Source organism: Nyctereutes procyonoides, unplaced genomic scaffold (genome assembly GCF_905146905.1).
Source record: "Nyctereutes procyonoides isolate TBG_1078 unplaced genomic scaffold, NYPRO_anot_genome, whole genome shotgun sequence".
In the NCBI taxonomy this organism is placed as follows: domain Eukaryota; kingdom Metazoa; phylum Chordata; class Mammalia; order Carnivora; family Canidae; genus Nyctereutes; species Nyctereutes procyonoides.
In genome coordinates this window covers 54646444-54672428 of record NW_026575131.1, presented here as the reverse complement: position 1 = coordinate 54672428, position 25985 = coordinate 54646444, and the positions used below count along the sequence as shown (strand labels likewise).

Below are 25985 nucleotides of genomic sequence, written 5' to 3'. Positions count from 1 at the left end.
GCTAAAGCCAGAGGCCCGATGGTTATAAAGAGACTGGCAGGTGTTGGCGGTGAAGATCACCCTGCGCCCAACTGAGCCTTTCTCCTTGAACTGTCACCAAACGAAAGGGGAGTCATCGTTGTCGCTGGTCTGTGAGGCCAGATGCCTCCGCCCTATCAGCCTCCCCCTAGAACAGCCTCTGTTTGGTGTGTATCTCCCGTTTGCTCTGCCCACCCACCCACCTCCCCGAATGCTACGTGGCCCCGTACAAGGCCTTGCAGTTCTCTGGGCCTGTTTTCCCACCTGCGTAGGGGCGGGCTGGGTGTTTCGGTGCCTGGGGCTGAGCTGTGTGGGTTCAGGGCCTCTGTAAGATCATGGAAACCGAGGCAGAGCTGGGTGCAGCCCTTGACGGACTCCCCTCGTGAAGGTGGGACCCAGTGTGTCAACCTCCCAGGATTCGAGGGGGAGTAAAGAGGAAGTTCGGGGCAGCGGGCACAGCATGTGCAAAGGCCCCGAGGCACAAGTGGGCGCGCTCCGTTCTAGGGAAAGAGGGGGCTGCTCCAGCTGGGAAACAGGGTTTTCGGGGCACAAGGTGGAGCGTGTCACCTGAAGATGGAACGTTCTCCGTCTCCACACACACTCCTGCATCTGTAGAGGACCTACTGTATACCCGGCTCCCGGAGGCTGAGCGCTAGGGAAGGGACCACAGGATAACCCCAGGCAGCCCCCGCCCAGCCCCAGGGAGTTCCCCTGCGGCGGCAGGCTTCAGGGAGGAGGTGACAGATCTCAGATGTGAAGGAAAAGGCAAAACCAGGAGAGGAAGGGTGAGCAGAACTGAGAAGAATGGGAGAGGCGGGAATAGGGACTTCGGGCCAAGTCGCAGCCGACAGGTGAGAAGCCAGGTAGAGAAGCCAGAAGGACCAGGCACCTGCTACCAGGCGGGGGGGGTGGGGGGGGGTGGCAGCAGTGCTGGCTCTCTGCTGGGTGCGTTTCGCGGCCAGCACAACCTCTCTGGGGGCAGCTCCCAGCTCCAACGCTGGGAGACCAGGAGAAGGGGACATGTTTGGACAGGGGTCTGCATGAGGACCCCGCCCCACCTCCCCAAGCCCTAGAGATGCCTACTGAGCACCTACTATGCGCAAAGCCCTGCAAAGGGAGCCAGGCTCACAGGAGAGGCTTGCCGAGTGCGCACGTCCCCGAATCCCCTCCAAGACTGGGCTTGCGGTTTCATTATTCTCCCACTTTCCAGTTGGAGAAACTGAGGCACAGGAGTGGGGCCCCAATTCTCACCACTCACAACTGGCACAGCTGGGGGATTTGAACCCAATCTGGTTCTCAACTTCTCCCACCAGCGCTCTGGGGCTCAGTTTCCCCTCCAGTGCTGAGATTCACAGCATCCCTAACGGAGCCCACCTGCGACTAAGCAGCCTACATGTGTGCAGGGGCTGGCTGCCACTTGGAGGCATAAGGACAGACCACGATATTATTATTATTTTTATTTTTATTTTTATTATTAATTATTCACCAGCAGCGGCCTCTGGCAAGCAGTGCTCATCAGGAGCAGTGACGGGAGAGCCATTGGCATCCGTGAGTGGCTCTGCAAGTGTCTCGGGAGGTCTCACCACCACGCCTTTGGGCTCCGTGTCCAGCCAGGAACACTTTTCCCCCAGAAACGTCCCCATCTCCCTCCCTCACCACCGCTATTCAAGCAAGGACTTCCCAGATCCCTTCTTTAAAATTCTGCGCCCCCTGCCCCGCGCCTGGCGCTCCCCCTTCCCTTTCCCTGAATTTTTTTTTCCCTAGAGCAACACAACACCCCCTGACATCTGATGTGGGATTTTTTTTTTCTTTCTCCTTCTTCTGCGCTTTGTTTATTCTCTTCATGTCCCCAACTGGAGTGCTAGCTGCAAGAGGGCAGGAAATTTGTTTTTTAAAATTCTTCCTGCCTGGCACGGAGAGCAGCTGGCACGCCGCAGACACATACATTTGTGGAGGGGAGGAAGGGAGAGTCCCTCCTCTCTGCCCCAAGAAGCCACCCCTGCTGTGGGTTTGTGCCAGTCTCTGCATAGCTCTGCCGTGAAGTCACGGAGCAGAGGTAACTCTGCTCTCCTGTTTGGGTCGTGTCCCGGCGAGTACTTCTTTCACATGACACCTCTTATCTTCTGAGCCCACACATCCCCAGACTCTTTTGTTGTTGTTGTTTCACCTGCTATGTCATCTTCCCTCACAAAGCTGTGCCCCGTTAGCCCCATCCCCTATTGATGGACACTTAGGTTGGCTCCATTGTTTTTTTCCCCCCCTCAACCTCACCCAATGCTTCCCAAGTTCTCGGGGAAGCAGGTTTCTTTCTGGATGCTGAGGGGAGTGGGGCTGGGAAGCAGGGAGCTGTGCACGCCCTTTGGGCCTGCTAACACCACCTCCAGGAACTTATCCCACAGACACATTCCCGTGAAATGACGCGCATAGAAAATCCCGCGGCAAACAACTTAAAGCAACCTAAGCACTCATCGATGGGGGATTGGTTAAATATAGAACAAGGGACCAAAGAGCGACAGGCAAGTTTAGTATCTCCTAGTGTTATGAGATCAGTACAGCAGCTGTGAAAAGGAATGGGGAAGCCAGATGCACAATTATGAAATTACTTTTAAGATGCTATATTTTTAAGTGGCGGAGAAAACACACACACACACACACACACACGCACCAAGGTACAGAAACACAAGGTGTTTAAAACATGCTACCAATTGGTTAGACAAAGGGACGTGCATCTATCTACCCACCAAGCGCTCCCAGATCTCCAGATAACCGCATTGTCCACAACGGCAGTCGGGAGCTGCATGTGGCTGCTTATACTTTGATGCAATGAAATGTAAAATTCGAGTCCACGGCTACGTGGGCCACATTTCAGCTGCTCCCATTTCAACAGCACATACACATTAGAAAATGCTGGGAGAGGGGATCCCTGGGTGGTTTAGCACCTGCCTTTGGCCAGGGTGCGATCCTAGAGTCCCAGGATCGAGTCCCACATCAGGCTCCCTGCATGGAGCCTGCTTCTCCCTCCTCCCGTGTCTCTGCCTTTCTCTCTCTCTGTGTCTATCATAAATAAGTAAATAAATAAATCTTAAAAAAAAAAAGAAAGAAAGAAAGAAAGAAAATGCCGGGAGGGGACACTTCTATGGTGACACGGGTCATAGTGGCCCGCACAGACGGGCAACAGGGCAGGCGGCGCGAACTACAAGCCACAGGCCCACGCGGCCCACCGGCTGTTTGTATAAATAAAGTTTTATTGGCACGCGGCCACACCCAGTCATTCCCCTGCACAATCGGGCTGCCTTCACGCGACTGGGGCAGGGTTGAGCAGTATCGATGGACACCTCCTGCCCACAGAGGAACTCAGAAAATATTTACTATCTGCCCCTCTACAAAATGTCTACGGACCCCTGGTCCTAGCAGGAGGCTGGTGGCAGCTGCTTCCAGGGAAGGAGGGGAAGAGAACTGAGGATCTGGGGGGGGCGATGGAGGACTTCCCCCTCTGCGCATTCTTCTCTAGGTCCTCGATTATGTCCCACATGTATGCGTTATCTGGCCAGAAAAATAAATTAAAAAGAAAAGATGTTTTTTTTTTTTTTTTTTTTTTTAGAAAAGATGTTTCAAAGAGGGGACGCTTATTTGGTCTCCCATCGGTGTCGCCCGGAGGGCATGAGCCTGCTGCCCGGACCTCCCTGGATATTACAAAAGCTTCAGACGTGACTTCGCCGGGTGAGTGGACAAGACATGGGATCTTATTATTTTAATTTGCATCTCCTGGGCAAGAGATGGGGAACCTTTAAAATGTGGATAAAGGGCAGCCTGGGTGGCTCAGTGGTTTAGCACTGCTTTCCGCCCAGGGCCTGATCCTGGAGACCCGGGATCGAGTCCCACGTTGGGGTCCCCCCAGGGAGTCTGCTTCTCCCTCTGCCTGTGTCTCTGCCTCTCTCTCTGTGTCTCTCAAGAAAAAATAAATAAAATCTTTAAATAAAATAAAAGGTGTCTTACTTAGTCATCAGCCATGAGCCCCCAAACTCTGAAAGGGTAGCATCCACCTCAGCATCCCCAGCACCCAGAGCACCCACATGGGGCCATGCAAACAGAGCCCAATAAATGTATGCTGAGTGGAGGAAGGGTTGCGGACCCGGGCCTTGGGGCACGAGGCACCACAGGGCCTGGGGTCACCAGGGATGGCGGTGGGCACTGAATGCCAAGCCAAGCTTCCTGGAGGCGGTGTCCCCCATTGATCCAAGCCTTTCGGGGGGAACCTGCACTCAGCCATGGGGGGAGGGGGGCACGGCCAAGGGGGGTGGGGGCGACCGCAGACTCCAGGCTGGGAGCAGGATTATATATTCATCAGAATCTTAAACAAAAGCCCCGCAGCCGCCTGTCAGCCAGGCTCTGGCTTTTATGGTAATCGGCGATGAATTACCCACAATGCCCGGCCAAGCGCAAGTGGTTCTTGGCCCAGATCCTAAACTAATTTTTATATGTTCGTGTGTATATAATTTCGCTTGCTCCCTCCCATTCCTCGTCCATCATTAGCGGGAGCGTGGGGGGAGGGGCAGAGGAAACCCTGGGTTTAAGGGGGAGAGGGGGCTCCCCGAGACCCCGGTCCCCCGAGCCCGCCTGGCACCAGGCCCCGAGTGTGCGGAGGCGGGAGGTGAGTGCCAAGCTGGAGCCTGGGGGGCCTGGAAACCACCAAGAGCCCAAGCTGGCAGCCCTGGGGGTGGGACAGAGGGGGAGGGGGCGGGGAGAGCTTCATGTCCCTGGGGCGCAGGGGAGCTGGGGTTGGTGCTCTGAGCACTGAGCCTGTGCCTTGCCACGGCCCTGAGCCACCACCTCCAGGAGGCCCACCCCAGCGCCTCCAGGAAGAGCCTGCCCTTTTGCCTTCTGGGAACTCTACGGGGGGTCAGTAACAGGGGTGCCCAGCCCCACCCCTCCCATCCTTGTGGATGCTGGGGCCATCACCTTGGATCCCACTCAACCCCACCCTGGGTCCACTGCTTGGCCGGCTCCGCTAGTTCTTCTAAAAAAAACTTTTCCAGATCCACCCTCTTCCCCTGTCCTCTCCATCTGGGCCCCTGCCCGTCACCCCTCACCTGGACAAACTCAGCACCCTGCCCTTCCTGTCTCTGACACCTCTCCCCGCCCCCCCCCCCAGCAACCCCCAGAGGGCACCATGAGCCCCTGAGCCAGGTCCACCCTCTGTCCACAGCCCTCCAGGGCTCCCACCTCCCTCGGGGTAAAAGCCCCGTCCCTCCAGTGATCCCCATGGCCCTGCAGGACCTGCCCCGTCCCCTCCACCCCCCTCCACCCCGAACTCACTCTGCTCCCGGCCACAGGGCTCCCTTGTGCTCCTCCAGTGAACCAGGCCTGCTGCTGTCACAGGGCCTTTGCAAAGCCTGTTCCCTCTCCCAGGAACACTTTTCCCCCAGAACTCCACACAGTTCACTCCCTTACTTCCTGCTAGTTTTACTGAATTGTCACCACACTGGAAAGGCAGTTAAAATACCCCCCCCTTTTTAAAAAATATCTTATTTATTCATGAGACACAGAGAGAGAGAGGCAGAGACACAGGCAGAGGGAGAAGCAGGCTCCCTGGGGGGAGCCCAATGCAGGACTCGATCCTGGGACCCCAGGGTCACACCTTGAGCCGAAGGCAGAGGCTCAACTGCTGAGCCACCCAGGTGCCCCTAAAATAACCCCTCCTTATCACCTCTGCCCTTCCCTGGCTTCATTTTCTTAAACTTTTCATCAGTTTGTTAAAAGCATCGCATCCAGGGTAAGGCCCTAGTTAAACAGTTAATCATCTATTTATTTGTTTCCTGTCCTCCCCCCGCTCTGCCCCCATGAGGGCAGGGCTTTGGGCTCTGTCTTCTTCACCACGCTGGTCCCGGCACGTGGCTTGGGGCCCAGCATACAGAAGGTGCTCAATAAATACCCACTGGTGAATGTCCCAGAAAGACACGGCGATGGTTCTCAACGCTCGAAAGCTCCTGTCAGGGCCTGGGGGAAAGTCTGGGATCCGAAGCCATGCGGTCCCCTGAGCAAGATGGGCTCCACAGAACAGCCACATGGCGCGGTCTGCCTTCCACGTCTCGTCGAGGGGAAGCTGGTGGCTCTCTGGAGGGTGACCAGGCGACGAGCCCCAGCCAAGGCTATGGGGTGTCCTCCGTGGGGAGCCTCACTCACACTCGTGCTCCAAGCCCATGTGGGAGCAGGTGCATCTCGTGGGAATGGAGGGGAGGGAGAGACAGCGAAGACCAGGTCCAGCCGCCAGGCAAGAAGGATCTATCTCCCCAACCCCGGTTCCGACCATGCGCGCAGGGTCTGTGGGTGACAGAGCACGACCCGGGACCACAGGTGTGGGATGGGTGGAAAGGGGGATGGGGGCACCACGGACCTGCACTCACTAACCCGAGAACGGGAGAGCGGTAACACTCGCTGGGGTTCAAGGCCGCGGACTGTGTCGGGCACTGTTCAAAGCGCTGCACCCCTAAGACCTCACCTCGTGCTCTCAACTTTACAGACGAGGAAACAGTGTCAAGAGAGGTCGGGCCACTCGCTCAAGGTCACGGGCTGGAGGTGGCAGAGGGAGGTACAGGCTGGCCGCGTCGGCTAGCGGCCAAGCCCAACACTTGGCACACAGTAGGTGCCCATTAAATGCCACGGAGCCGCCCAAGGACACAAAGCCGGCAGGGCCAGGGCTGTGCCCAGGTGGAGACGGCGGGAGGCAGGCAGGCAGCCGTCAGTCGGGAGACCGTGGGGGCGAAGGGGTGCGGGCTGGAGCACAGCGGCACCAACGCGCGGGGACGGGGGCATCGGGGAGCGAGGCGGCTGGCCAGGCCGAGAACAATTGGCTGCCACTCCCGTTTCCTCCTGTGACAGGTGGGCGCCGAGCCAGGGGCGGCAGGGACCGCCCCACCTGTCACCTGTCACCCACGATGTGTTCATCAAGTGCGGGGAACGAATGTCACAACCATCCGGGGTAGCGGGCAGGAGGGATGCAGGCAGGTGCCGCCTGGGTCGGGCGGAGAGAGCTGGCACAAGGTCAGTGTGGCCTCTGGCACAAGTGTTCTCCTCCTCTGCCTCAGTGGGACCAACTCATCAGTCCACCTGCATCTGTGCGGTCCAAGGCCACGGGGTTCTGACGTGAATTCGGTCCATGCTCTGCTCCTGGCTCACCGTGTAAACTTCAGCAAGTCACTGCCCTTCTGTGGACTTCAGTCTTCCCGTCTGTGAAGTGGGAGTTGTCGCCCCCTCACCCGGGACCACTTTCCTTCCCAAGCCACAGACTTTAGATTCAGAGCAACGTGAGCCTGAACCATGGCTTAACCTCCTCAGAGCTGTGTGGTCGCAGGCATGTGGTTGGAGGAACCTGGGTCTGCTTTTGTTATCTGGTTTGTTTCATTTTTAAGATTTTATTTATTTATTCATGAGAGACACACAGAGAGAGGCAGAGACACAGGCAGAGGGAGACACAGGGGAGCTCGATGCAGGACTCGATCCCAGGACCCCGGGGTCACACCCTGAGCCCAAGGGAGAGGCTCAACCACTGAGCCACCAGGCGGCCCTGCTTTTGTCATCTGTGAAAAACGCTTGTGTGACTCCCTGGATCAAGCCATGCCTGAAGCTATTCTAATATCAGCCTTCTCAGACATATAAGCCAATTGCTTCATCCGCTTTTTTAATAAAATGCACTTGACGATGGGGCCTCATCAGGAGCGAGACAGAGAGCTGAGGATAAGAAAGAAATCTCAGGGAGGCTGCTTCTCCCTCTGCCTGTGTCTCTGCCTCTTTCTCTGTGTCTCTCATGAATAGATAAGTAAAATCTTTTTTTTTTTTGTAAGATCTTATTTATCTATTCATGAGAGACAGAGAGAGAAGCAGAGACACAGGCAGAGGGAGAAGCAGGCTCCATGCAGGGAGCCTGATGTGGGACTCGATCCCGGGACTCCCAGATCATGCCCTGGGCCGAAGGCAGGTGCTAAACTGCTGAGCCACCGGGGGATCCTAAATCTTAAAAAAAAAAAAAAGACACATAGGTTCTGATCATTTTTTCCTCCCAAACTAGGTACATAAATGGAAAGTGTCCCTAAATCAGGTTCAACTTGAAACCCCTCTGCGTCCCCAAGCCTGGCTCTTTTGAGTTCCTGTGTGGCCCAGACTGGGCCGGTCGGGGTTCTGCACGCAGCACCAGCCCCCGTCTCCGTGCTTCCAAGCCCCAGAGCCCAGCATCGTTCTGTGGACGACCCCCCGAGCTCTCCCACCCACCCTCGCTGCTGTTGGCGCACACTTTGGGGGCGGCAGGGGTCAGGGCAGCACTGACCACTGTGCCTACAACAGCCCACTACGCAGCAGGCATGCAACATACGTTACGGGTCTGAACCAGCCAGGAGCTGAGCCCGATATCATAGGGAGATGAGAGTTGGGGGACATCGGGCAACAGCCAGAGAACACACTCACACAAGCCTTTCAACGCACGTGGTCAAATCTGTAAGTGAGGGAAGAGCGACAGCTGCTAAGTGCCTGGGGGGGAACCTTGCTGCTCCTCCCATGAACAAGGCCCGGTCCTGCCCCAGGGCCTTTGCATGGACAGTGTCATCTGCCCAGACCATTTGTCCCCCACATATCTGCTTGGTTCCCTCCCATGCCTCCATCAGGGCTTTCTCTCAAACTGTCACGTCCTCGGCGAAGCTGTCCCTACAACCTCGCTTAAAATGACAACCCTCTCCCCTTCACTCCCAAACCCCCATTTCTTCTGGTCTTCTTGGATCACCACCTGACATGACAAGGATTTTATGTTGCTCATTGTGTCTCCCTGACCGGACCTGGGGTCCCACAGAGGCACGTGCTTTGTCCCCTGCCAGGTCCCGGGGAGAGCCCGGCCCCCAGGAGGTAGGCGTCCGAGCAACCTGCCCAGACAACCAAGGACACTGATATGAGGGAGGCAGCGGCCACAGATGAAACCGGCCACTGGGCCTCCAGGGCTGGCAGCGGAAGCTTCCACGCCTCCTCCCAGGGGGCCCTTCCTGTCCCCAGTTCTGAACCATCCCTGGACGCTGCCCCCCTGCCCTTTCCTGAGCCGGCAGCCCCGGTCTGTGCCAGCCGGCAGCCCAACACCTGCTGAGCAAACTCAGGAAGCAGAGGCGGCCGGCTGGGCACGTCCCTCCGGCTGGTGTAATCCCAGCCCCGGTGGGCGGGAGGCCCCAGAACTGGAGCCAGGACCCTGAGGCCAAGCCTGCAGACAGGCTAGAGAAGGGTCCGGCTCCCTGACCCCGCCCCCCGCAGAGCCAGAGTGCACGGGGCCTGAAGTCCATACAAGGTGCCTGAGGTCTGTGCAAGGAGCCTGGGGTCCATGCAAGGAGCCCGCTGCCTGTGCAAAGGGCGTGAAGTCCATGCAAGGGGCCTGAGGTTCGTGCAGGGAGCCTGATGCCCATGCAAGGGGCCTGAGGTCCATACAAGGGACCTGAAGTCTGTGCAAGGAGCCTGATGTCCATGCAAGGGGCCTGAGATCTATACAAGGGGCCTGCTGCCTGTGCAAAGAGCCTGATTCCATGAAGGGAACTGCTGCCTGTGCAAGGGGCCTGAAGTCCATGCAAGGGGCCTGATGCCCATGGATGGGGCCTGAAGTCCATACAAGGGGCCTGCTGCCCGTGCAAGGGGCCCAATGCCCATGCAAGGGGCCTGAGGTTCGGTGGATGCACGCACTACTCAAGTGCCACATGCCCCCCACTCAGGCCCCAGTCCCGCCCTAGGGCTTCACCCTCAGGGACACCTCGGGTGCTCCTAAGGACCCCGGGAGGGCAGGGTCACCAGTTTCTCCTACTCTACAGAGGAGGACCCTGAGCCAGGAGAGGCGAAGTCACAGCAAGTGGGAGGCAGCTGGGCCCCAAGGGCAGGCTACTTGGTCCCAGAGTCCGGTTTTCAGCTATGGTCCCCGAGGTCCGGGTCAGCAACAAGAGTAAACGTGGCAGGAAAGTGTCCGTGGCGTTCCAGAGTGTTTGCTGCATGCTCAGCCCGGAGGCGAGGGGAGCAGCAGAGGAGGCTCCTCTCCCGCTGCCTCCTGACACACAAACTGGTGCCAACGGGCCCATTTTAAGGATGAGGAAAACCGAGTCCCTGCGGGAGGAAGCGGTTTCCTGAAGGTTCCCCAGAAGTGGCAGGCCCAGAGCTGCTGCTCCCTCTGCTCCATCCTTCCCTCAGAGGGGTGGCGGCGCTCACTCCACGGGGATCGAGTGTCGTAAGGAGCTTGGCTCACGTCTCGAGGAAACCCAGTGGGCCGGGCCCCGGAGGGCAATCTTCATGCGTCTCATTTGCAGAAGGATAAACTGAGGCTCGGAGAGATTCGGCCATCTGCCTAAGCCCTGAGATGTCCCCATTTCGCAGGCAGGTAAACCAAGGCTCAGGCAAGCCCCACCCTCTGACCGAACCCTGACTGGTCCCATTTCCAAACAAGTAAACCGAGGCTCAGAGAAGTCCGACCACTTGCCCAAGGTCACACAGCCAGCCAGCAAGAGGGAAGGCACTGGGACTCCAACGTGGGGCTTCCCAGCCAGATTTGGAACTGCAGGCCCCACAAACCAGATGCCACCCCCCCACCCCACCCCCACCCCTGCGGGGGAGCCGTGGCTCAAGGGAGCATCCCCAGCGACATGAAAACCTCGCAGGGAAGAGTCGGGGACAGGGAAGCAGTCCTGTCGATGGCTGGGCATCTCTGGGCATAAAAGGGGGGAAAAAACACCACCTAACACCAATTATATTTTTAAAAATCCCCCAGCAATAAGGAGGCCGGCCCGTCAGCACGCGTCACGACCGTAGGCAGGCAGAGGCCCGGGAACGTGGGGACGCGGCTATTTTAAAGGGGCTATTTCTGGAGGCGAGGTGAGAACACGGGGGCGAGAGGAAGGATCAGGAGCTGCCGCCGGGGACTGACCGACTCTGGGGGGGGACCGGGGAGAGCTGGGGAGCCACCAGCCAGCTGGAAAACCTCGGGCACCCCATCCCAGGGCCTCCGCCTCCCCGCCCCCCCGCCAGCAGAGGCCCATTTAATGCAAAACACAACTATGGAGCCCTACTGTGTGCAAGGTGCTGCTGCTGTGGCCACAGCGGCGGAGGGGACACCGGAGGGGACACGGCGGGGGGAAGGGGGGGAATGCCTCCCTGGGGAGTCCCAGCCCACACGGGAGGCAGATGATGAGTAAGATGCCTACAACACTGAAGCCCGTGGCAGGTGCTTCGTGGAAAATCAGGGCAGGTAAGGGGCCGGACGAGGAGTGGGGCAGAGGCGGGTTTTGCAAGCGATTACTTCACCCACCCGTCACTCTGCAAATGATGATTCTGCGGACCTTACGAGGGAGATCGAGGAGGCCTCGCTCCCCAGCAAGCAGAGACCCTGAAGGATAGAAGAAGAGCACTGTGTCTGGAAGCTCATGTACTACCACTCATCGGACCAAGTTGGGCTTCAGGTGCCAAAAAACTCACAGGGGAGGCATCATTCCTGTCTTCCCGTAAAGGAAGCTCCTAGGTTGACCTTTCAGGGCTATTTGGCTCACCTCACAGTCTCCAGAACTCAGGATCCTTCATCTTTTTGTTCCCCCTGTCTTACCTGAGATACCTGCCTCCTGGTCCAAAATAGCTGCCCCAATGCCTGCCATCACCTCCGTGTTCCAGCTGGGGAAGGAGGGCGGGTAGAAGGGAGCACATTCTGCTCCCTTCAAAGGCATTTCCGGGACTTTCTGTTGGCCTATCTTACTGGACGGCACCGAACCACGTAGCACAGACAGCGATGATGTGTATTTGGAAAAAAATTTATTTTCCCCCGGACCAGGTGGCCGTGTGTCCAGATTAGTTGTAGAACTTCAACCGCCGGGTCCCTGGGTGGCGCAGTGGTTTAGCCCCTGCCTTTGGCCCGGGGCGCGATCCTGGAGACCCAGGATCGAATCCCACGTCGGGCTCCCGGTACCTGGAGCCTGCTTCTCCCTCTGCCTGTGTCTCTGCCTCTCTCTCTCTCTCTGTGACTATCATAAATAAATAAAAATTAAAAAAAAAAACTTAAAAAAAAAAAAAAAAGAACTTCAACCGCCAAGGAGGGGAGGTGAAGGGATATGGGGAGACCCCACCACAAACATGAGGCGCGACGGGGTGAGGCTTTAGGTGTCAAACCAGTGCATCCCCGGCCCGAGGATGGGGTGCGGGGCGGGGGGGGTGGGCAGAAGACGAGGTCATTGGAGCCAGCCCCCTGCCTCCACGACCTGTGTGGTTTTCACTCGTCCCCGGCTCTGCCTCCCCAAAGACCCCGAGGTGGGAAACAGCGGCCGGAGCCCAAGTTTGGAGCCCGCGTTTCCCGGCTCCCCAGGAGCAGGACCCCCACCTACAGTCCGCGCCTCCCCAAAGTGCCAGGGCCCAGGGCACCCGGCATCCCCCCACCCCGTCCTGCCTTGTGCCTTGCCTGGCGAGGCCGCCCGGCCAATCCATCTCCTTCTCCTCAGTAAACAACTGTCAGGGAAAATAAATAGTTTTTAATAGGCTCATTAATTGAATTCAGGGAGAAATAACCTTCTCCCCAGACCGTCGGGAAAGAAAACTCAGATGCCAGGGAGAAGGCCAGGCACCTCTGCCAGGGAGGCGGGAGGGCACCCAGCCGCCCGGCACAGCCACGAGACCCCACGCACCTGCACCGCCTTGGGTGGCACAGACTGTGGCCAGCAAGGGGGCTGCCCCCGTGCCTGGCTCCCTCCGGCCTCCGGACGTTGGACGTGTGCGGCGGGTGCTGACGTGGCCTCGCGCCTTAGTCGCCCCTGGCCTGTGCACTAAGCCTGCAGCGGCAGCAACGTGACCTAACGTCAGGGGTTTATTTTATTTTATTTTATTTTACTTTATTTTATTTTACCTTATTTTATTTTATTTTACTTTATTTTTTACTCTCATCACGTTTATTTTTAAGGTTCCACCTGCTTGTGTCAAGGACGGACCAGGTCCCCCATTCATGAGAGCGACACCAAAGTTTTCTCTTTTAAGTTGTTTTTAAAAGAGATGGCTTCAAAGACGGTGATTGTTGGGGACGGGCGGGGGGGGGGACCATTAGGGCGCAAAAGGCACACACATCACAGGGGATGGCTGAAAAGTGGCAGGTGCCTGGCGGAGCACTGGCCAGGGAGTCCAGAGGCCTCGATGCCGCCCGCAGGGTGACCAAAGCACAGGTCTACGAGGTCACCCCAGTGCCCGCCACGTACCCCGGCCACGCTGGCGTGATGGGCTGCCCCGCGGCGGCTCAGGCGGTCCTGGGGCAGCCTCCTGTCCCCGTGATCACAGCGTCAGCGTGGCCTGCGGTTCTGTATGCCCGGGGCTGCCACCAGCCCCCTGCCAGCCTGCTCTCGGCTCTACCGCGGGGAGGCTTCCGGGCCTCACTTGACGCCCTTGGGAGGAGTCCGATGGGGGCCCAACCACCGCTGCCCAGCGGCCCCAAACCCATTGTCCACTGAAGTCCTGTATGCGGGTGTCCCCCACCCCCAGCCGCTCCCGGAAGGTATTAACCACCATAGTGTGGGACGACGTTTAGCCAGCTATCGGGGGGCTTTGGGCAGACCAGCACTTTCCAAACAGGCCCACTCCCGTTTTACAGACAAGGAGACAGAGGCCCCGGGGGATGAATCTGCTGACCCGGGGACACGATGCTCATGAGGCCAAGCCAACACCTGAATGTGGGTCCTCGGATGCTCAAGATGAATGTGGGTCCTCGGATGCTCAAGCCGACACCTGAATGTGGGTCCTCGGATGCCCAAGCCGACACCTGAATGCGGGTCCTCGGATGCTCCTCTACAGAAATCCTGGCCTGTTTCTGGGGGCTCCTTGGCAACTTCTCTACCCATCTGGACAGACCCACAGGGTATCAAACAAATGCTGGGGGTCACTGAGTCTCAAAATCACCAGGCCCGGCGACTATGCATTGGGGGGGGGGTGGTCTCTGGCCTTTGGGCTTCTTACCTTCTCCCCGGGAGACAGGAAACCTCATAGACTGTCCAGGGCCCCCTGAGCCCCATCCTCAGGACCCCTGGCTCTCAGCAGCCACTCCCCACCACTCCTGTGCCAGACGCCAGAGACATGCAGAGACTCAGAAAAGGCAAGCAAGTGGCCGAAGTCACACAGCACCTCCACTGGGGACCTGCTCTCCTGGCCTCCCTGCCCAGTGAGCTTTCCCCACCACGACCTGCCCCATCCGGATGGACCATGAGACACACCAATGCCAGCGTGGGGTGGGGTGGGGGGTGGCGGAGGCTCTCAGAAGCCAGGCAGGCTGGTCTGGGGAGGGCCTGGGAGGACTCCCCTTCTGGAAAGGACAGGCAGACCGAGTATAAAACAGCAACTGAGAAAGTAAAAATAAGAGCGCTGGGGACGTTGGCGGAGTAGCCGGCCTGGCCGGAAACGGAGCTCCTGTCGGAGGGAACGGCAAGGACCCGGGGATGGAGGTGGCAGCGAGGAAGGTCCACGTGGCTGGTGCGGAAGGAGTGGGGGGAGAGGGCGGCGGGAGGGGGTGCGGAAGCCTGCAGGGGCTTGGCTGGCAACAGGGGTGGTGGGGTGCGGCTTTGCTCAAGTCACACTGCTCGTGAGAGGCTCTGGACCAGATCTGGAACCCAGGCTGGCCAACAGCGCCGTGCCCCCGCCCCGACCCTGGGCTCCGATCGCCGTGAGCAGCAGCCTCCGGCCACGCATTTGCCACCTAACCGTGCGGCCCGTGCAGAACCCCACAGAGCCCTGCAGAGCCCCGGGTGCAAACATGAGCAGCTCCACAAAGCACGGACAGACCATTACCCAGTGCAGGGCTCGCTGGCCTCCCCCCGCCCCCCTGTGGGCGGACAGGCGGCCCCAAGAAAAGACCAGTTATTCCAGCTTCTCATCCCCACCCAGGCCTCCGTTTCTCCACCAGCAACGTGGTGGCAACGGCTGCCACTTTGGGGGCCATTCTCAGGGTGAAAGGAGAAAACGGGAGCGAAGCCGGAGGCCCAGGCGTGTGTCTGCGGGATCCCACACCTGTCTGGGCAGCGTCTCCCCTGTTGCGGTCGTCTGGGAAATTGAAGGTTTGGGGGGATCCTCACCTCCTTCCAACTCCTCCTCATGGAGATGACGGGTAGGAGGGCACAGGCGCCGAGCCCCTGTTCGTGCAACCGGCCGTCGGGGGCTTATCCACGTGACACCGTTTAATCCCCGTGCCGCAGCAAGACGTGTCCCCGTTCTACGGATGAGAAAACCGAGGCTCGGGGTGGGCTGGGGAGGGGGGAATCACGGGTCTCCTCACACAACTGGGATGGCCGGTGTCAGGAGTCCAACTTGAAGTGCTCAGGCCGCCCTAAGCCCTTCCCTGTGGGGACAGAGGCCAGGTCCCCAGGGCCAGGTGGACGGAGGGAGAAAGGCCAGGCCGTGGCCACCAATCCGTGCTCCAGTCCCAGCACCGCCGCCAGAAAGCCTGGCCGGCCACGCTTTCCAGAATCCATACGTCAGGGGCAATTACCCGCTTCTGCAAATCAACCGGGCAGCGGGGCCGGGACAGGTGTGCGGCGGGATCCCATCGGTAATCCCGGCGTTCCGGTCCAGCAGGCGGCGCAGCGTGGGAGGCACACGGTCACGGCCGAGCGGGCAGCTGCCCGCGGCCTTTCCCCGCCGCCGCAGGTCTTCAGGACCAGTTGGGGTGGCCAAACCTCGGCCGTATCAACATTTAGGGCCAGATCATTTTCAGGGGACATCCCAGGTGCTGTGGGGGGCTGAGCAGCATCCCCGGGCCCACCCACGTGATGCCAGGAGTATGCTCCCCCCCATCCCGTCCTGACGACCACAGATGTCCCCAAACCCGGCCCAGTGTCCCCCGTGGGGAGCAAAACCGCCTCGGGTTACAAACCACAATGACACACTCGACGGCTAATGCCGGTGACCAGCGGCCCGGCCCAAGACCAAACGGCTACGTTCCAAAAAAGGGCAAGCGTGTGAGGAACAGGTCCTGCAGCCAGGAGATAATTCACAGCCTTGCCCCTCGGGACCAGCAAGCTCCCTTCTGCGAGGCATTTCATCTAAGTCAAGTTTATCGTGACGACCAATATTAATATAATCAGAGCCAACAGTTATCGAGCGCGGACGCTGGCCCCGGCCGTCCTCAGCCCTCCCCGAGTTATCTCGCCAGGGCCTCCGAACCACCCATCCAGGTGGCAGTGGCTCCTAAACCTGTAGGACGGCCCAGGAGGGCACCTGAGGCCCAGCGATGGGCAACGGAGGGGTTGAGGTCACGATCAGCAAGAGCAGGCATCTGCAGGAAAAGAAACGATCCAAGGATGTAAAATGGGGCGATTTCATGTAAAATCAGGATTTCTGGCTTCTCTCAGACCTGGCTGGGGAGCCATTTGGGGGCCTGGCCAGGAGGTTGGGGGGGAGGGCCACCCACTCAACTCCCGCCTCTCCCACCAGAGACCCCTCCCACACCTGCCGTTCCGGACACCTGTGCATCCGCCTGAGGTCAGCCCCTGATAAAGGCCCTCCGTGTCCCCCTGGGTGTCGCCTGGATTTCCGGTCTCAGCAGAACCGGACTGTTGTGAACCCCACCTTGCCTATGTAAATACTCACTGTCCCTCCCACACCCCCCAGTAAACTGCAGGGTCTGAGGAACACAGGACCAAGACTGCCTGGTTTATCGCTGCATCCCCAGAATTTAATTTCAATTTGCTTTTATTAAAAAAAAAAAAAAAAGGAAAAAGAATGGACACAGAGCTCTCCATCTGCCAGGCACAGTTTAGCTCCTATATCACTCACCGTACCCCTAGCGTGAGTGAGGCCGTGCCAAAGCACCCATTTTACAGATGAGGACGCTGAGGCACAGGTCGGCTATAGAACTAGCCAGGGACCTCGCAGCTGGTGCGTAGCAGAGCCGGATGGAATTCGAACCCAGGTCTGGCTCCAGAGTGCTCTAGCGGCCGGTATGCAACAGATGCTAACTGACCGAACGAACGAACTGGCGAATGAATGAATGGCCCTGCGCCGAGCTCGCACACTGACCCCTCTCCAGGGTGCCCCTCCATGGGGCGGCCATCAAAGCGGAGACGTCACCCCGGGGTGCTCGCTCAGACCCACCCTGGGCCTCGGGAAGCTAGGGGGTGGGGGGCCACCCGGGGTCTCCGCCGTGCCCTCCCCGCCTGCGGCCGCCGCCTACCCTCCCCACCGGCCTCGCCGGGCCTCCTGTGGCTCGGATCCTGCCGCAGAAGTGGGGCGGCTTTGATTAGGCAGCCAGTGACGGGGAACGCCCCAGTTTGCAGTGGCTGAGTCATCCTGACAGCTCTCCCAGGCTGGACCCCATGAGGGGCCGCCGGGGAGCCCCTGCCAGGTGGGTCGAGCCGCAGGTCAGCGCAGCACCTTCCACATATCCACTTAGGCCCCCCAACGAGGCCGCGCGAGGGGTACATTATCCTCCGTTCTGCAGACGAGAAAACAGGAGGACAGAAGTTGAGCAACTCGCCCCGTGGCCCAGCCGGAGCGGGGATGCGAGCCCCAGGCAGCCCCAGCCTGGCATGCATGCTCTGACCCTCCGAGGGAGGCACCTGGTCTCCACAGCGACCCCCAGATGCCCCAGCAGGTGAACCATCATCCAAACGAGACCCAGGCCCCTGTTCCCAGGCCCAGGCGTGAAGACCTCAGGTTCTAGCATCGGTGGCCCTGGGTGAAGACTTTCTGTCACTCATCTATGTGACCTTCTGGGCCTCAGTTTCCCCCTCTGCAAAATGGGGCTCTGGAGCTCAAAAACTGCACTGCTGGGTAGGGGGCGGCGGGGGGGGGGGAGTGAAGGTTAAAGGCGATGAGAACGCTCCTTGCGTGCTTGCTCAGCACAGGGCCCGGCAACGGCGCCAAGTCCAAATAAGGCGGAGTGGCTATTATCATCCCCCCGACATCCCCTCATTTGCTGATCACGGGGTTAATTATAAGCGGCATTAAATTATACACACACAGGCGCGTCGACCTCGCTTCCCCAGAACCCCTGAATTTCTACCCACGCAACAGCATGACAATAGAGCATCCTCCCAGCCGCTCTGCACCCAGCCTGCCTCCATCCCAGGGTCCTAGGCCCCCCAGGCCTCTGGGGCTGTCGCTACTGCACCACACAGGGTCCAGGTGTCGTCACAGGGCCTGCAGGGCCTGCATGGCCAGCAGCGGTCGCATCCGAGAGAACAGAGGGAGGGGCTTTGCCAGAAGCATCTGTCTCCTGTCCTGGCTCGGGCCAGGAAGGGGGCTGGGCTTGTCCTGATCTCAGAGATGAAAAAACAGAGAGGTCAACCGACCTGCCAGTTTGCGCAGCTCCAGGAGAGCAGGGCCGCGGAAGTCAGGACCCTGAAGCCAGAGGCATAACCCCATTCTGCAAGCCAGGAGGCTCCCATACAGAGAGGTCAAGGGGCAGAGCTGTGAGGCCACCGGAGAGGGAGATGGGGGGTAGGGGGAACGACAGGACAATCCAGCAGGAGGAGAAAAAGTCGGGATGTTCACTTCTCCCAGCAGGGCAGGAGACTCCTGGCCTTCCTAAAAGGGGCTAGCAGGAAAGATTTAAAAAACAAACAAACCAACAAATCTACAACTCAAAAAAAGCCACAGACACCACCTAGGGAGTTCCACAGAGTTGGAGACAAATTCTCAACCCTTCAAAAAAAAAAAAAAAAAAGGAAAAAAAATGTGATTGAGCCCCAGTTAAGGCGTTTTTGGAGGAGGGGTCACTGCAATCCAGAAACCCAAGCTCCGAGCCTCCCCCCCCACCCCGCCCCCCAACAGCAGGGTGAAGTCCACAGGCACGCAAATGCCAGACAAAACCCTGGATGTATTTTCTGGTGCGGAATCACTTTGGCCTCCACAGGACTGAGGAGGCCTGGATCCCAGGGAGCAGAGGAGGGGATTCCTGGGAACTCGAATACCATCCCCTCAACGCCCCCCCCCACTGCCCACCACCCCCTCCAACGTCCAGTCTGGCCAGGGCCCCGGGGACGGGTGGGGAACCAGCATCTCGGGGGGGACCAGCGTCTCCTCGGAGGAGGGCATCGAGAGGAAAGACAAAAATGAGGCAGTGCGAAAGTCGAGGCCCTGTCCATGAGTCACTCCCGCCCGCTCGTTAATTTTCGCCTTTGCAGAAGTGTAAGCCAATTGATTTTTCATATTCCCCACGCACAACCCCCCCACGCTTCTGAAATATCAGCCAGAGACAAGACAGAAATGGTACGTCGGGGTTTTTTTTTTTTTTTTCCTTCTTCCCTGAGTGTCTTTTCTTTCCTTAAAGGAAAAAAAAAACCCCACATACTACACTTGATACCTAGAGCTTCTAGAAGGCTGGGGAGGGGGTGACAACCTGGACTGGGGGGCAGGTGCGGGGATGGTGGTGGTGAGAGACCCCAGTGTCAGCGCCACCTGTGCATCTCAGAGCTAGCAGGTGTCTGTCTCTGGGCTGTCCCTCCTCCCTGTGACAGGGTGACATGAACTTGAACCTCCAGCCCCCTCTTCCCCGCCCCACGAGCCATGCAATCCAAGCCGGCAGCTTTCTGGTTCCAGACCAAAGCCAGGTGAGGCTAAGACAAAATTTTAAAAACATCTGAAAAGCCCTTGACCCCTTCCTGCACCCCCACCCCCCCCACCCCCATACAGGCGGATGGTGCGACTTTGTCCAGGGACCCACGGCAGGTCTTCCATCGGATTGGCACATGGATCCGACACAGGCACGGCGGTTATGCTTTCACCCTCGTCTCCACCGGAGGCTGAGGCACCCTGCCCGGCAGGCAGGCAGCTGGGGTCTCTCCAAACACCCCACCCAGGCACCCTCTGCTGCGGGGAAGGACAGAGCAAGGGCAGCCTGCGCCAGCTTCGCAGGAGAGGGGCAGCCTCCTTCTTGCAAATTCTGGGAAACGGGATGCCCACCGGCGGGAGGGGATGCCAGGAGGCTGCGCTGGATGCGCTAGAGAGCTGGGGACTCCGGCGTCTCAGCATCCCTGCCTGGGCCCCCTGCCTCCCCTCCAGAAGCACAAGACTCCTGGAAAGGGACCACAGCCCGCAACTCGCTCGCTTCAAGAACCTTCCACTGGTTCGCAATGACTTTACAAATGGAACTAATGCAGTCGGGGGGGGGGGGCGGGGTGGATCGCTTTCGGTTGAAAACATTAAGCTTTGTCAATTATCCCCAAACCCACTGGGTTTATAAATATCCACCTTTATTTTTAGGGTTTTCCTCCCAATCCCGAACTCTCTACACACACACCCCCACCCCTACCCGGCGGCTGTACGAGTCACGGGAAGCAGGTGAATGCAGGGCTGCAGGGCAATCGGGGGGAAATGCCACGCTGCACCTTGGAGCCTCGTCATCCCCGCGCATCCCCCGTCCCTCCCGGGCCACCTCGCTGACCATCGTCCGGGCCACTCGGCGGCTGGAGCAATCAGCGGAGCCACAGGTCTCCTGGCGCCCGGCCCCAGGCAGCGGCAGTCGGAGATGAGCACTGCACTCTGACGCCTGTGACACGCACCTCACTGCCAACCCAGTAAGCAGGAAGGGAAACTGAGTCACCACCACCACCACCCCGGAAAGTTGGCTAGTGGAGGTAGATCCATCTCCGGCCCCGGGTCCAAAGAAGCCCAGGCTGAGCTCCAAGCTCGGTGTGACCCAAAGAGGCTGCAAATGGGCGGATGGTGATGGTTCCAGAACTACCCACCCAGATGCCACCACTATCCTTGACGTCCAGGGAGCTCCTCCCCTCGCACCCACTCCTCACACCCTCACATCCAGAGCTACAGTCCCAGGGTTGGGAGAAAAATGCCTCAGGTCTCCCACGTGTGGCCCAGGGACAGGTGAAGACACCCGGAATCCCCTGGGAAACAGGGAAGCAAGAAGGGTGCTCGGAATCTCTGCCGGAAGGGACAGAAGCAGAGGCACGGGCCATGGTTGATGACCTGGGCGGGCAGCAGGCAGGTGCCTGGCTCTCGGGACCCCTCTCCCCGCACCCCCCACACGGCCAGCTCAGGGCCCTGCAAGGGACCCGGGGGAAGGACGGATCCCCGGGGAAGCCCAGCGACCACCCGGGCCGCGTCCTCCAAGGCCATACCCGGCCACAGCGGGACGCCCCATCCCGTCTCCTGCAGGCGGTGGGGAGTGGGTCAGGCCACTGCCTCTACCCTAGGACAGCCACTGGCATGACAGCACCAGCCCCCGTCACCCCCCTGGGGGGCCGATGTCATCGGGGCCAGGATGGCAGGAATAGAAAAGCACATGAGCTCACCAGGCAGGCCGGGTCTCCCGCGACGTTTTGTTTGCCTGATCCCAATTATACCAAGTCTCAGGGCAATAGAGTACGGCGCGTGGCATCCCCCTGGGGCCATGGGGGGCCGGGGCCCCAAGAACTGCACCGTCATGGCGAGGTGCCCCCCGGGCCCAGGGGATGGGGCAGGACGGAGCTTTCTGGAGAAGAATGATGGAGATGCACGCCGGTGGCAGGCAGCCCAGAGGCCGGGCGGAGGGCATCGTAGGGGGCAGGGGGCTGCGGCCCAGACCCAAGTCCAAGTTGGTGGGCTCCGGGAGGTGGGGGCGGGAAGCAGCCGCCCCCAGCCCCAGCTGCCCGCCTTCGGCAGCCAAAGTATCAGCTGGCAGAGGAAGAAGAGAGCGGAGGGACAGAAGGCGGGCGAGATTGGCAGGAGGAGGGGGGCACAAAGGAAGGGACCCTGGGAGGGGGAGGGGAGTTATGCAAATAGCACAATCCACCGAATCCCTCGGCCATTAATAAAAGCTCCAGCAGCAGCAGCAGCTGGTAGCGCAGGAGTAGAGGCGCGGACTGGCTCTCCTCGCAGGCGGGAGGCGGCGATGAGGGGGAAGCAGGGCGCCCCAAACAAAAGGAGACCTTGCCCTCTGCACCCCAGGAACAGCAGTGATGGGGGCCACGCCGGGAAAGCTAGAACCCCAGCAGCCAAAGTCTGGGCCGAGGCCGCTGGGGGCCCACAGCAGGTGGGTCCCCGTGCTTGGGACTCTCGGGGACCCTCCAGCTTTGTCCGGGCTTCTTGGAGTGAGAACGGACGCACAACCTGGACGCCTCAGACACCCCCCTCCACTAGCCGTGCTGGCCAGGCCGGTTTTTTTTTTTTCAGGGGTTCCCCCGGCGATAGAAGGGCCCTGGGCTCCAGAATGGGGACTCCCCCAGAGTGAGATGGGGGATACAGGGGAAATCCCAGTTGAGCCTAGCAAGGGGAGGGGAGGTGTCCCCCTGTTGGGAGGCGCTGGGGAGGTTTCTTAATTTGGGAGACGAGGTCCCTAAGGGGTGACTACATTTGAGAAAGGGGTATTCTCAAAAGCTGCCCATTTACAGGGCGACCAGAGGAGAATCTGAAATTGGGGGAAGGGTCGCTAAGGAGGAGGTTCCAGGCCAGGGGGCGGGGGGGGGTGTGGGAGCGACACAGGCTGTTGTCTGGAAAAAAAAAAAAAATCCCAGTTTGCAGAAGGGTTCCCCGATTTGAGAATTCTGGAGAAAAGCGGCTGCAGGGGAGTTCTCCGATTTAGGGTGGAGGGAAGTGACCAGAACTTGGGGGGTGCTAAGTGAGACGGTAAATTTGGGAGAGATTTCCACAAGGAGCAGCGAACTTGGCCGAAAGCCTTGCGCCCGGGCTCCGGGGGCTGTCCTCAGGGCACACCCCCCCCCAGCGCCCCCTTCACCGGGTTCCGGCGGCTCCGCCCCCCGGATGACGTCACCTCCCCTCCCCCCCGCCCCTAAGGGGGCTCCCGGGGCGCGCAAAACCCCCTGGGCTGCCGGCTCCCGGGGCGGCTTCCCCTCTCCCGGGATCCCCGAGGGGAGGTCGGTGCCGGGTGCGCGCACCCGTCCGTCGGTCCGTCCGCGTCCCTGGGGCTGGGGGCTGAGCCTCGCCCCGCCTGGGGGACGGGGAGGGGGCGCCGGGGCCGCAGAAGGGTGGGGCACGGCCGGGGCGAGGGGGGGCGGCCTCCCCGGGGACCTACGCGGCCAGGAGGGCGCTAAGGTGAGGCGGCGTAGAGTCCGAGGTCTCCAGGGGCGGGGGCCTGCGGAGCCGGGGACGGGCAGAGCAGCCCCCCGGGCGCCCCGGCCGCTCCGCCCTCGCTCCCACCTGGAGCACCGGTCCCGGGCTGGCCTCCGCTCCGGGGCGCCCGCGAGCCCCCTCCCCCGGCACAGCGCCCCCTGCCTCCCGGACCCGCCCGGGAAGCCGGGGCCGGAGCCGCCGGGGCCAGCAGCCCCTCCGCACACTCGCGCGCGCCCCCTCCGCGCCTCCGCCCCGCCCGCGGCCCGGGTGGTGCAGCCGGCGGCGCTGGGCAGCTTCCAGCCGCGCTCCGGGCCCTTCCAGCCCAGCCCCCTCCCCGCCGCGGCGAAGCCCCCGGCCCCGCCCGCCGAGCCCTCCCCGCGGCCCCCGCCGGCCCGGCCCGGCCCCTCCGGGGCATTGTTCGCACGCCGCTAGCCAGGCGCAGGGCTGGGCGTGCAGCCGGCTGCAGCGGAGCATCCTCCGAGCACAATGGCCGTGCAGGCTCTCCCGGCACAAAGCCGGCGCGCTGCCCACTCCGCTGCCTCCGAGACCCCCACCGGAGCGCCTGCAGGTTTTTTTTTATTTAATCCAATTCGCGTTTTATTCCCCCCCCCCGCCCGTTTACCTGGAGGCTGGCTGGGCTGGGCTCCCCCGGCTCTGCCCCGCTTCACATCCTGGCTGTTGCATGGGAGTCGAGCGGAGCCCGGGCGCCAGCGGCTCGCGGCGTGCGCGCGCCGGCCGGGCTGCCGGGCGGGCGGCGCGAGGACACTCACTGCGGCTCGCGCTCCCCTCGCGCCGGTTCGCGCGCCCCCCCAGCCGGTGACGTCATCCCTTCCGCCAGCGCCGCCGCCGCCGCCGCCGCCGCCGCCGCCGCCGGCCGGGGGCGGGGTCGGGGCGGGGCCGGGCCGCGCGCGTCACTGCGCAGCCGCGCGGCGGCCACGCCCCCCGGCCAATGAGAGGGCGCGGGCGGGTCACGTGGCCCCGGGGCGTTTAAAGGGCCGCGAGAGCACGTGGGGCGCGGGGCGCCGGGGGGCGCGGGGCGCGTGGGCGGCGGCGGCGCGAGGACTCGTCCGGCGGCTGCTCGGCGTCCGACCCCCGGGACGCTCGGCCCCCGGGGCGTGGTGCTTGCGGGGCACGCGCTGTGGCCCCCCGAGCCCCCCTCGAGTACGCCCACGTGTGCCCGTGCTGCAGCCCCGCCGGCTCCCTCCCGGCTCGGCCCCCCTCGCCCGGAAGAGCGCTCCCCCGAGGGCCTCCCCTTCTTGCGGCTGCTGCTCCGATGGCAGCTCCCGGGAAAAGCCCTCCTGGGTCGCCGCCACCAGCCTCCCGGCGCCCCACTCTCTGATCCATCAGGGCTGCTTTCATTCTGGTCACACGAAGGTGTGACTCCAAAGGGCCTGGGGATCCCTTTTATGGGTCGAATGGACGAGGGAGCATTTATTTCCTCCCCCCTCATTACCGTTCCCTGCTGCCCTGGCTGGAGTCGGCATGAATCGTCACAGGAACCCCAGCTCGGGCACTGAGTCGCTGTGTGGGTGGTTCCGGGAGCCTCAGTTTTCCCGCCTGCAAAACGGGGTTGTCCCTTTGGGGGTCAGTGTCCTGTCTGTGAAGTGGGGCAAGGTAGAGAGTGGAATTCCGGGTGGACTGGTGATGGTGTGCCGCCCTGCCTGTCTTCTTAGCGGCTTGAAAATGGAATGAGAGAAAAAAAAAAAAAAAAAGAAACAAACAAAGGGGAAGGATGGCCATGGGAGGTCGGAGGGCCCAAAGACACCAAACAAGATTGCGCGCTTCTGGGTGAGTTCTGCACACGCTGAAAGCGGTTTATTTCTCCAAGGGGTGTATCTGGACAGGGCCTTGTACCTACAAAAGGACACAAGTTTAGAGTTTGGGTTTTTCCTCCAAAATCGTTGATTCATTCATTCCAGGCCAAAGATGCAGATATAAACAAAAGGCATTAACCCCGAGAACAAAATGAGAAGGCGGAAGTCATAAACAGGAGGAGAGAGAGGAGAGAATGAATAATTAAACAAGGAACCTAAATTAAGCTCGGAGTTTCCCGGCGGCCAGTGCAGCGGCCAGGTTTGCAGAGCCTATTTGGTTCTCCTTCCTAGCTGCGTGACCCTGACCTAAGCGGGGGCAGCCTGGCCTTAGTTTTCTCATCCAGGCAAGGGAGACCCAGCCCGTCTTGATGATGGTTTCTCATACACGGTAGGTTCTCTGGCGGCGGTGTGTGCCCGGTGAGGGCCGAGTGAAGGGAGACTGCAGGCTCTGGAAGGCTGCATGTGGCAGGAGCCCCAGCCTCGCCACCTATTAGGGGAGGGACCTGGAACAAGCCGCTTGGCCTCGCAGTTCCCATCTGCTAAAGGGGCAACCGCATCTGAGAGTTCTCCGGAGCAGCAGAGGAAAGGGCGTAAGATCCAGTACAGCATATGCCCAGGAAACGGGTCCGCCCAGGCCGTCACTCTGTGTGCCCTGCTGTTTTAAAGGTTGAAGACACAGAGGTAAACAAAACAGGCTAAAAAAAAAAAAAAATTCCTGCCTTCCAGGCGTTAATGATCCAGGGAAGGAGATAGATGGTATCTGAGTATGAAACCCACATCCTCCCTGTGGTCTACAAGGTCCTGAACAACCTGCCCCTGTCACCTGGCTGCCCTCACTTCCAGCTGTACCCCTGGCTCGCCCCACTCCACCCCTACCCCCTCTTCACTGTTTCTTGCAAATGGCACAGTCCATCCTCGAGGCCTTAGCATTGGCTGTTCCCTCTGCCTAGGATACTGTTCCTCCTTCTCTTCCCAAGGTCAGATACCCCTCTTCCTTCGGTTGTCTGAGAGACCCTCCCTGACCATCCCGCTAACATTCATTTTGTGTCAATATGAATGTATTTATTACAATTTGGACTGATTTTATATTTTGGTCAGTTTGCTTTTTTTTTTTTTTTTTGTCTGTCTCCCCAT

General features: G+C 60.2%; 1 protein-coding gene across 2 annotated transcripts in view; it reads right to left on the bottom strand.

The window, feature by feature from the left end:
* Window positions 1–23858, bottom strand: part of PTPRS (protein tyrosine phosphatase receptor type S) — a 96043-nt gene extending 72185 nt beyond the window's left edge. The window contains exons 1-2 of one of the 2 annotated variants that reach the window (XM_055344151.1): window positions 23660–23858; window positions 15105–15241 (exon numbers count right to left, since the gene is read on the bottom strand). The gene's annotated coding sequence lies outside the window, so the exon portion shown is untranslated. The remainder of the gene's footprint in view (window positions 1–15104; window positions 15242–23659) is intronic. The other variant, XM_055344150.1, reaches the window with a different exon arrangement.
* Between the last annotated feature and the right edge of the window lie 2127 nt (window positions 23859–25985).